The following is a 12,496-nucleotide window of genomic DNA, read 5'->3' on the forward strand; positions in this document are numbered from 1 at the left end:
TCTGAAACCGTTCTCTGAGAATTAGACACACAATTTTCCAAAAGTCACAAAACCACCCATAGGGACACAATAATGCGCGCGCACACACACACACACACACACACAAACACTTAGCCAGCGCCCGTAGACATCTGTAATCCGTTTGATCCAATTAGCACATTCCATCAACAGCCATAGAGGGGAGGAGGAGGAGGGAGGGGGTGGGGTGTTGTGGGGGCAACAACCACCTTGAGCAGTCGCTCCCGGCAACACAGAGGCACCCACGCCCACTCTGCCTCAGCGGTAGGTCTTCAATTAGTTCTGGCTGGCTGCTCTCTTGCTCTGTTTCTCTCACTCTCTCTCTGCCTCGCTCCCTCTCTCTTTCCTCCTATCCCTTCTTCTCTAACTCTTCTTCATCTCCATTTCTCTGCACTCTTCCACCCCTCTCTCAATATTCTCTCCTTTCCTTACACTCGCTCTTATCTTTATCTTCCCTCTTTCTTCTCATGACATCTTTGTTCATCCTCTCTTTGCATCTTTTCAAAACCGTGTTTTTTCTTCTTCTCTCCTCTATTGGACTCCGGTGTATGAGAGCTATGGAGAGACAGGTGGCAACAAAAGAGCTACGAGACCTTGCTTTGTTCATCCCCTTATCACAATTTGCCCCGCAAATGGGGTTAATTGCTCAATCCTGATTGACATCTTGTTCAAGCCCTTACTGTTGGAATGCATCCACCTTTAAGTCTGCTCCAATGGAAGAACAACAGGTATGCTTATAGGAGAAATGGGTGGGCTGTGAGTGCCTACCTGTCTGTCTGTCTCTGTGTCTGTGTCAATGTCTGTGTGATATTGACATAAAATATTTGCAGGTGACTATGGGGTGTGTGAACCACGGGTGGCACCTGAGATGGACGCTCTTTACACGGCTTTAACATACCTTTTAAAATTCCCCCTTTGCGCGCCTCAAAAAAAAAACATCCCTTTCCCTCCTTTTGAACACAACACTTCAAAGGCTGATAAAAGAAATCCTTCCAAAGTGTATCCACAATCTATGTTGAGCTAAATGTAAACGTTTGATTCTAAACGTGTCAGACTCAGTCGTGTCTGGCTTTTACCTCACTTTGATCACAGTCTCGTTTCCCAGTAAGACACCATGGCATTGCTCTGTACTTAGATGGTATATCGTACAACCCATGATGTTGTTTTCTTCCTATCAGCTACTGTGCCGTTTCTTAGAAAAGGGTTGCAAATTCGGAAATAGGAGGCCCAAGGTGTACACTCAAAGACTTTACAGCCACAAATTGTTGTTTATTTTCAATCCCTCTGCCACATACACTCCTGTAATCTGCCTCACAAAAAATCAAGAGTAACCTCTCCATTCCATTGTGTCTCTGTTCTCCCGGCCATTGTTTGTTATCAGGCAATAAGCCATTTTGATTACCCAGCTGACGATAAAAAAAAAATCACAGTGAAAGCGCATCTCATCATCGCTACAGTATCTCCTGCGACGTCCCAAAATGGTAACACACAGACAGACAAGCCCGTGGTAAACAGAGTGGTCCCTAGATGAACCCCTGTGGCATATCGTTGCTACATTGTGTATGAAAACAGGCTTTATTGATGTTGATATATATAGGCATTTATTTTTAGTCTTCAACCCTTTAGAACTGGGGCAGAGAATATGAGGAATGACTCGTCATGAAGCCTGTATATTTTTTAAACAGAACAACAGCCTATGTGTGACATGCTGACCACACCGCTCGCGTCACATCTGCGTCTGCATGGCCAGGCGCTGAAATAGAAATAGATTCTATTTGTGACACTCAAGTCCGTCCTCTCCCATCTCCTTATTGGTTTTTAAAAGCATGTGCCATCTCCTCATTGGTGTTTAGGAGCATATGCCCACGTGGGTGATTGAAAGATGAACTGACGTCTACACGCCAGTCGGATGTAGTAATGCACCATAAAGTTGGTTGCCAACCGCCATATAAAGTCCAAAGAAGTTAAAAAGAAGCCTGAGGAAGGAGGAGAGATGTCGAGAAAGGAATTCGGTTTACCGTTTTATCTGTGGATTAATTGTTGGAGTAGAAGACCTTGTGCATTTCAGGTAAAATAACAACCCAATGTTTATATCCCAGGACAAATTAGCTAGCAACAGCAAGCTAGCTAGCTAAATTGCCATACATGTTTAATGCTTTTTGACCTGCCCCCAAATGTAATATAATTGGTTCAGAGTTTGTTTTGATATTTCAACCTGCGTGTCCTGATCGTGTCTGGTGTGGGGGTACGGAATCAACATGCGCGTGAAGGCGCACGCAGGCGCTTGTCCGGTTTGGTCAGCATGTGAGTTGAAAAGTGTATGTCGACAACATTTTTGCTCAAGCCCAACCACTTGAATAACCCACCCACCATCGTTTCAACCTCAAGACGATGCCTAAAAGCTCTGTAGGTTCATGGGAGGGTAAACCGTGCCCTTTCTGCTCTCCGCCTTTACTATGATTGTAATCCCCTCATTGACCCTAGCTGAGCACGACATCTGTTAAGATGAGGTTATAGTAGAAGTGCTCTGTGTAACGGGGGGGGCTCTGACGTGTGTGTATGTGTGTGTGTGTGTGTGTGTCCGTGTCCTTCCAGTATGGCTGGTGGAGGGCGTATCGATCATTCCACCCGGTGTGCAGTGATGACTTTGATTTCTTATTACACCCTGTTAAGCAGAGGTCCCTCACCACCTGTTACCAAGGGCAACAAGCAAATGGCTTCAAGAGGGACTGAGATGCATCATCTCCATTGGACACACACACACACGGACACACACACACACATTCTCTCCCCTTTGAGTCCCATCCACAAAATATCAGCGGTATTGTATCATTAGAACTGTCTAGTGTAAAGTTGTAACATTCCTCCCATGATAAAATGCTCTCTGCCATGGTTTTGTGAGTCATTGGGATTGTTTATGGTTATTCCGCAAGGATGTTCAGCACTCTTCAGTCGGAACTAATGTCTTCTGTGACAGACTGGAAATGGCCTGATTGGTTGGGCGCCAGGAAGAAGTGAATAATTGAATTTCTTAACAGGAAGTGAGGTCACACCCATTGATCACAAGTGATGGTTCCGACCTAACTGTCAGGCTGATGGATGAGAAATGACAGAAAAGATGACAAGAGACCGAACAGGCAGAGAGAGGAAAAAAGAGGGGAATAAAGTAGTGAAAGAATGAAAGAATAGAACACTGGCGAAAAAGTGAGACGGGGAGAAAGTCAGGAGGCCTAATACAAACAGAAGGATTGGCGAGGAGGGCGTGCTTGAGAAAAAGGGATGGACATTTAGAGGGGAGTTGAGTGGAAAGGAAAAGAGAGGAGGAAGGAAGTGGAGGTTCATTAAGTCCGAGAAGGAGTGGAGTCAATGAATCATGGCCTAACGAGGATGAGCCTCATTTACGACCCAGTGTTGCTACGGGGACGGATTGAGAAAAGGAAATCTGTTAAGGCAGGCTGGGTTACTCGTTAGAACTCATTTATCATTGGTCACGTAATCATGTCTGCTAGCGTTCAGGCCCAATCTCCTTGAGGAGACATTTTTGTTCTTGAGGGACACATTGAGAGAAGTGTACCTGTGGTTTAAGTCCGATTGAAGAGAAGATGGGCTCGAAGATTAATGAGAAAATGGGCACCTCGGAACTAGGAACTCAAACTAGCGGGAAAGATAGGTCACTTCTGAACATTGGACTAATCCAGAGTACATTTTCTGGAGCACCCATTCGTCTTTGCACTCACTTTAGTGGAAGTCTGACAGACTCCATTAAAAATTTCTCGGAGGGCTCAATTGACGAAAACTTCTCCATCTTGTAGCCGTTAAAAACATTATTATTCTGATGGTATACACAGCATCGAGCCCTATCATATCAAACTTGAAATGCGTTAATTAAATGGAGACGAACAAAACAGTTGAACAAAGACACTGTCATTACACACGTTGTTATTGTATTTTGTACTGATAGCTGATGAAAAATCTTGTATGGCTCAGTTTAGTTAGCTGGACTGTGTCCAGGATCTACGCAAAGAGATGCTGTCTGTGTTGGGCTACGCCATCTCTTTGTGCTGATATGATTTGGCTTAAAAACCCAAGATCAGATGAACCCTCTCTGAACTCTCTGCAGTGACTTTGCAGCAAAGTATTAAACACGCACACACACCTGTCACTGCATCAGCCAATTGTAAACCCATTCTAGGATTGCAGCCTCCTCAGAACTTTATTGTATGTAGATTGTCCTTGTCCTTCTATTTGCCCTCTTTCAGTTGAACTTTTCTTCAACTTCTCTGTCTCGTCTTATTTGTTCCAGTCTTTCTTGCCCCCCCCCCCCCCCCCAAGGGTTCTTAAACTGTTTCAGCCTGGGACCTAAATTAGAAATGTTGTGTTTTCCTGGGACCCAAGGAAAATATGCAACTATACGTAAATGTCGGTACATTTCATTGCCCTTATGCCTAAAACAAATACAATCCAGAGAAAAACAAATAATAATGAAACTACATATTCATATAAATATATATTCATGTTTATTTTCCGCATTAAAAACACTCTTACATATCTGTCTAGGTTGGAACTATGACTGTTAAAATACAATACATATTTTTCATTCTGAACTGGAGTAAACTGATTGATCACATCACACAGATGTAGACGTGAAAACACACACAAACACAGTCCTAATGAGAGGTGTGTGTCTGGTTGAAGTTTTCAACAAACATGTCTATTCTTGACTCTGTTTTTGACAGTGTAACACTGAGGTCATGCTCAGCCTTGAAACTGTTTCTGTACTTGTTTTTTTAAGTATGTCAGAGTTGAGAACCCTGACTCGCAGTATGTGGTGCCAAACTGGACCAGAACATATAACATTACTGCTTTCTCAGTCAGGCAGGAGACCGCTTCCTGCTGTAGATGAGCAACCCAGGACTGTGTGAGTGTGTTTTCCTCAAAAAGCATCTTGCTTCAATCAGTTGAATCCAGTTCAGAATACAAATTAGTACTTGTATTTTAACAGCAACAGTTCCCACCTAGACTAGTTTTCAACAATCATTTTTATAGTGAGATGTACAGTAGGCCTGATCATTTTTCATCTTCATCTATACTGTTTTTAAGGGTTGCACATCAGTAACTAGCTAGCTTGCTTTGGTGAATGTTAGCTATTAGCTGTGTACAAGACCAGGGGATTGTTTGAAAGAGAAACTCACATCTACTACTATGAGAGTTAGTTAGTACTCCCTTATTTCTGCTTATCATCACCTGTTATAAAATGACAACAATGCCTTGCTAGCTGACTTACTTTTCCACTGTGGAAGCACTGTTTCCTGAAGCATTCTGCCCTTTTCTGAAAGAACTCCCTGAGTTTACCATCATGCTGTGGATGTTCGGTCAGGACGTGTCATTTCATTAATTTGTTTGATTTGAGAGAATCATTACTTACATTCACCACTTCCCCACACAAAACACTTTGTGGGTGCTCCTCGTTAATTCTCAAAGTTTGTATGAAAGAGAAAGAAACTCATCCCCGTGTTTGTGTTTCATGACAATTGAGCTCAGTCAGAAATTGTGGCTAGCATGAGTCCATTTGATGACAGCGGTGAGTGATGGCGAGTGGGAATGACAAGTCAGTGGCTGACAGCGCGTCATCTGCTGCTGAATGACAGCGCTGCATCGTGTGTTGCGGAGTGATCTTCAAGAACACTGCAGAAAAAAAAGATCCGGTGAATTGCAAAGTACGCGGGCATTTCCCTCTCGCGCAGCTGCCAAACTGAGCAGAGACCGCTGCTAAACTGAGAGTGCAGATGCCCTTGGCCAAATCAATTCCAGTAATTCATGAAATATTATACATTTACTCTGACACGTCGCAACCCACCATTAACAGGTCCAAGTGGTTCGTGACCCATACTTTAAGAAAGGCTGCTTTAATGCTTTAAGTCCATTGCTGAATTTTTTTCTCATTTCCATTTTCTTTACCTCTGCATCAACCCATTTGCTGCCTGCTCTTATTCTCTGCCTCTCTCCCACTCTTCCTTTATTTATTGGTCTTTGTCTCAGCTCATGGAACAATCCAGATAGATTCACTCTAGTCCTGTTGTCCATGAGAGGTGGATGTCACAGGCACACCCTTTTACACAATCCCGCTCTCAGATTGGTGACCTATTGTAGAGGATTTTCTACTGCCTTGCCTAGAGTGAAACTGGGAATCAACAGGAAAAATCTCTCCATGACCCAAACTTTCTGTCTATGAGGACAGGCAGAATGTCTTTGGAATGGCTGGAGATATGACCAAGCAAGCTGCATTGATCTCTGTCTTAGCATGCCATTACTTTCTCCCAAGTCAAAACACTCTCAATAAATCTCAAATACATCAGTGGAGTAATTCATTGGCCAAACACATTAAGCCATTGAAAGCACAGCTCTAGACAACTGCCCGGCGATAGCCAAACAACCAATTCATCCAGTAATCAAACAACAAGACAGATACTGTAGACAACTTGTTTAAGCATGCATCCAACACTCAATTAAGATTTGACATGCTGTACTAAAAACCCATTGGCAGTGTAAAAAGATCATAAAGAGAACGCCATTATCGTTGGACAAGCGATATAAACAAAGGCACTTCTGAAATGAAAGGGCACCGGAACGAAGAAAGAGTGTGTACTTTGGGTGAAAGACTGATTGATAAAGAAATGGTAGATCAACAGAAAGGCAACAACTAGGCTCGGGGTGTAATAAAAAAATGGTATTACAAATCCTGACTCAGAGGAAGTCGAGCTGACGGACCGATTTGAGAATGGGAAAGGCAGCAAAGGGTGACATGGGCAAAACACCCAAACAATGGCAGGTCAAATCAGGATAAAACCTTCCAAAACATTGTTTTGTTGGAGAAAGCACAAGATAAAAAGCCAGTGACAGGATAATACAGCTGGATGCCGGATCAAAACAATGGGGCCATTACAGGCCTGAGGGTTTAGAGCCTTTGGATTCATCTCTTATTCAGCTTCCTATTGGCCAGGTGGTCTCTCTGGGTTGCCGTTGCTAGCAGGTTGCTACGGTAGCAGGTTTTCTCTGGACTCACCTCAGTGGTCATGTTTCCCTCTGGTAAAATTAGATTAGAGAGCCTCAGCCAGTCTCCTGTGGGTCTTCGTTGTGTGTTTAACTCTTGAGCTCACGCTCGTTAGTCAAGTTCAATTATAATTGGACCAAGACTTCCTTTAAAAAATCTGATTAGTAAAGGTTATTCAACAAAAAAGTTCCCTCCAGTAAAAAAGTTAGTATGTCAAATCCAGGAAATAGGCTACTTTTAACATAGATTGTTTTTGTTTAATAGGGTCATCTAATAGCTCAGTAAGCAATTATGTTATTCTAATGATAAAGAACTATCTTTTTTGGAATTAAAATAGCTAAATTTGCCGACAACCAGATTGTGGCATCATTTTATGATACAGATCTATTTACTTGGATGTCGTCAGGCAACCCTAATGCCACTGACCGCCATTCCCTACTAATAGTGGACCATGTTGAGGTCACCATTGAGGTTTTGACTGTCATCCACTCTTGGCTAGGGCTGTGCGATATGGCTAAAATATCATGTCACGGTATTTACCCCCAAAAATGACTGTATTTTATGTTTTTAAAAGTACAAATTCTAAATAGTGGGCACTTGAATACGGTGTTTGACATGACAACGAAGGAAAATGCCAGGGAGGAGTTATTGTGTCAGGGTAGGATCCAAAGTGTTGTCTGTCCTAGAGGACCTTAGAATCTTTGACTACATTGAATGTTTTCTCTTAGCTACTTCATGTAGCTTACATATTCATGCTTCATGTACAGTATTCCTCTTTTTGATTTTGAAAATGCTGTTGCACAAACAACATGCTGATTTATGTCTACACCATCACTGTATAGCAAATTACGTTTGCTCTGACATTTATTAGCTAGTTAGCCAGTAGACTAGCGATTAGCATTAGTGGCTAACAAGATTGAGGCCCAACTTGCTAAGGAAATACAAACCAGCTGTTTTCAGATGTAAGAAACACAAACTAACAGTGTAATTATAGAACACTAGTGAATGTATATTAAGAAGCAAAGTGAAAACAGCATCGTTGTCATCAACATTGTTGCATGTGCTGCACTGACCATGCAGACTGAACGCAAGTGTCTCGTGGTAGAGGAACAACAAATGCGCTCCTTGAGTGACAGGGGGTGGGGCTAGGTCTGTTGAAAGCGGTATGGCGAGAGAGAGAGCGGAGGGAGATGACTCAAGTAGTGAAGTAAAGTATAAAAATGTACATTAAACATGGTGCATCACATTTAATAAACCAAACATTCAAATACCATTATAGAAGGTAAAAACCCAAACCAATCCGTGTATCAATACTGGTATATCGTAAAACACAGTTAAACCACGCAGCCCTACTCTTGGCCTCCATTGCACCTCAAACAGATGGATTTGTTAATGTCTCCCGGTTAACTGTTTATCAGGATGTTTATATGCCACATTAGCAGGCCCTCTCACTCCCACTCTGTCTCCTTAACCACAATCACAAACTCTGGATTGGACAGTCAGAGGGGTGAAGCGAAAACAAGATGGGGCCGTTTTGTTGTGTGTTTATAAAAGTCAACGTTTCTGATTTAATGTTGTTCTTGTTATCGCAGAACCTTGCTGAGGACCACTCTGCGGGGGTCCACCCCCACCTCCCTCTCTTCTTCCTGAACCATTGTGAACTTCGACGATAGTGACTGATTGGACATTGCATCTGCCAGTCTCAGCTGATTCTAGACTGTGAGTATCAACTAGTTTCTCTCCTATTGCAGGACATGGTTAGATTTCAATTTGAGCACTTCTGTTCTCAGCCTAGCAATTTTGATTTCATAATGCACTTTATTCGATCAGCAAAGTCCCAAAGCCAAAGTATTGTAATCACTCTATAGCAATGTCGATCACAACTGTGATGTAGTTACTGGCACAATATCTAAAGTGGTAGTACTTGTATAAGCTCTGGATACATGGTTATCTAAGTCCATTGTGTGTGGCCCTAACGATATTACTCGGATCTCTCTCAAAGTTGGCACTAAGGCTGGGAATTGCCTAGGGACCTCACGATACGATATTATCACAATACTTAGGTGCCAATACGATATGTATTGCGATTCTCATGATTCTATATGTATTGCGATTTGATACTGTGATTTTATTGCGATTCGATGTTCCAAACATATTGCTTACCATGTGTCTGCTGCGGAGGGAAAAGAGAGAGCCATGAGAAAACTAGTTTTTATCCGCCATGGAAAAAAAGTGCTTAAAACAAATTGCCGCCCTTTTTAAAAAGAAGATGGAGAACAAGCTATGAAAGAAAAATATTGGGAGTTTTGGTGCAACCAACTAGCGCACAAATAATATTGAGATTATTGTCAAAATGATACGATATATTGTAAAAATAAATTCGATCCTGACATGTAACTATAGATTTGCCCCACCATCGATAGTTTGCACACGCAAGGACGTGGCTGCCCAATGACACAGGCACACAGAGCAGCACACTTCAATGTCAGCTCTACTACTCCATTGCCCTCAACTTTCGTTAAGTCCGTTTGAGTGACTAGACGGCCTTGGTTAGCTAACAGGCTGTGGAGAGGTTCTTTTTGCGGACAGACGGGTCTCTTCGCGGCTCTTGTCCTCCTATCAGCCATGTTGGCAGAACCCTTTGTGTGGGTTTGAATGAGACTGCTGCACTTATAGGTGTGCAGAGGTCAGCTTTGTACAGGGAAGGTCGCCGAGAGTAAAGGTGAAAATAGACACGGTAACACTCAACAGAGTCATGGGTAGACCATTCAGCCCAGGTGTGGGGAAACCCTGTTCGTTTTGGGCCAGAGTGTTGACGAGTTGTCAGCCATCGTGCCATAGCAATTAATTTTAGTCAGTATTTGGATAGAATGTTGGCTCACCTGAATTGTCAGCTGTGCTGAAGCTAAATCAGGCCACTGGAAAAACACGTGAGATTATTCTCAAATGTAATTGCAGGGGTAGCCTTTCCTCACTAACAACCAGTTGAGTGGTTAATTAACATAGGGTCAGTCTTAAATTGTGATGCACCGATATGGCATTTTTGTCCGATGCCGATATCCGATATTTTCCTTGCAAAAAAAACCTGATACCGATAACTGATATTTAACATTTTAGCGGCCTTTTAAGCTTCTAGTATAGTTAAATAGTTAACACACACACACACGCAGCTGTCTAAGGCACTGCATCTCAGTGCAAGGGGCTACACTACAGTCCCTGGTTCGAATCCAGGCTGTACCACATCCGGCTGTGATTGGGAGTCCCATAGGACGGCGTGCAATTGGCCCAGCGTCGTCCGGGTTGTAAATAAGAATTTGTTCTTAACGGACTTGCCAAGTTAAATAGGTTACACACACACACACACACACACACACACACACACACTAGACTGACCAAAAAGTTATTTTATTGGCATTTACATTTGTCCCAATTACCAGTAAAACATAATCCAAACCTATTTCTTTCACTTACTTGCTGTGCTGTTGCGTTGTTCATTTGTTCAGTCGTTTCATTCTCAAGCAGGATTTCTATGGAACGCCGTTTGGGTCTTTGCATGTCAAAAAAGATACACGTCAAATAACACTATTTGTCATGTCAAATAAGCTTGTTGACCAATCAGGACCTGAATATGACTGCACGTCACATAATAATTTAACGTTAAACTAGACATCGGGCCCATACCGATGTTGGCATTTTTATCTAATATCAGCCAATTCCGATATGTTCACCGATATATCGTGCATCCCAAGTTTTAAATCATTTGATAAATGGGGCATACCTTAAGCCAAAAGGGAGGACATTGAAATTATACTGACCCTGTGTAGAATGTCCACTTTGTACATTCTGAATTTTGTGTTTTTTTGATTATGGGGTTTACACCTGTCATCTACAAGGTTTTCAATCAGCTAAACCCTTGTCTTGTGACGAATGGATACTTTTGTTACTATGAATGTTTTCTTGCACCACTGCCACAGACACAGTTGGCTACTGGACATTTTAAAAACAGCAAGAAAACAAATTAAACGTGCGTTATCTAGCTAGCTCGTAATTAACAATATATGACAATATTGTAGATCTGTTAAATAGCTAGCGTTAGCTCGTTAATTTGTAAAGAAGAACATGGCTAACTTAACTAACAACCAATTTGTAAGTCGCTCTGGATAAGAGCGTCTGCTAAATGACTTAAATGTAATGTAAATGTAACGTTAACGTTAGCTATGTTGGCTATAATGTCGTTACACGTTAGCTAGCTAACGTAGCTACTGTACGTAACTTACCAGTCGTATAGTCCTTCTACCACCTTCTCTACTATCATGGACAACACCTTCTACTCCAGCTGGTTCACATGAATGGTTTCTCAGCTCCCTTCTTAGCTGCCAACTTAATGTCGGACTACTATTTTTTACGGCGGAGTCACTGTCCCTTTCCATACCCCCGATGTCAAAGACAGATTCTCTCATCCTCTCTTTTTGGTCACTGCAGTGACCCGGCAGTTTTCGAGTGTCCCCAACAGTAATCTTTTTCCTGGCTGCTATTTCCTCCACCATCTCTTTAAGCTCTTGTTTGCTGAAGTTTTTATTGCACTTTCCTTGGTAATCCATTTTTGTTTTTGATATAGCTAGTCTGATGGATAAAAAAAATACATCTTGAGACATAAAGCAGATAAATAAATGTAATAAAATGTAAATATCAACACTTTATTATAGTGGGCCAAATCCCATCATCTCTGTCAAAAAGACTGTTTATTGGTTTCAAGCATGTCATTAATGTCAATGCCACATAAGAAGATATTTCCTAAGAAAACAATTAATTCCTAAGAACATTTTGAGGAATTGCACTTACTATCTTATGAACTTCTTATTTTTTTCCTTAATAATGTTTTGTGAATCCGGCCCATGGTAAGCAGAGCTAATGCAAAATAGCAATGAGAAAAAGAGGAGGATGACTTAGTGGAAAAGGCTGAAGGAGAAGAAGAACGAGACTATACAATAGTATAGCAATAAAGCAGAAGAGAGCAGTCACGTTTTGGCTTCCGATGCAGGTGGCAAGATGACATCTCTGGTGATAACAGGCACTTAGCTCTCACACTCTAGCACCTGGAGCACTCCCATTATGTACTTCTACGTTGGCACAGAACAGCACTGGAGGTCAAAGTATCGATTCCCCAACAGCCGGCTGTCCAGGGAGAGAGTAACCACAGAAACCCAGTTCTGGGATGTCCTCATCACTGGGCATGACACAACCTTTTTCTCAAAGTGACGCAGAAGGGGGACTGAGGCTCTCAACCACACTAACACACACCATGCATACATACACACAGAAATGCATACATCCACTTGCTCTGACACAAACACACACTGACACACACCAATCACTTGAAATCTTGTTATAGTCTGACAGGGCTAGTTGTTAGGTGGCATCTCCACC

General features: G+C 42.2%; 1 protein-coding gene across 4 annotated transcripts in view; it reads left to right on the forward strand.

Annotated features, from left to right (window-relative positions):
- LOC135549929 (semaphorin-6D-like) overlaps positions 1-12,496 on the forward strand; it is a 136,300-nt gene that overhangs the window by 70,668 nt on the left and 53,136 nt on the right. For all 4 annotated transcript variants that reach the window (XM_064980326.1, XM_064980329.1, XM_064980327.1 and 1 more), the window contains one exon: positions 8,662-8,788. The gene's annotated coding sequence lies outside the window, so the exon portion shown is untranslated. The remainder of the gene's footprint in view (positions 1-8,661; positions 8,789-12,496) is intronic.

Source organism: Oncorhynchus masou, chromosome 12 (genome assembly GCF_036934945.1).
Source record: "Oncorhynchus masou masou isolate Uvic2021 chromosome 12, UVic_Omas_1.1, whole genome shotgun sequence".
In the NCBI taxonomy this organism is placed as follows: domain Eukaryota; kingdom Metazoa; phylum Chordata; class Actinopteri; order Salmoniformes; family Salmonidae; genus Oncorhynchus; species Oncorhynchus masou.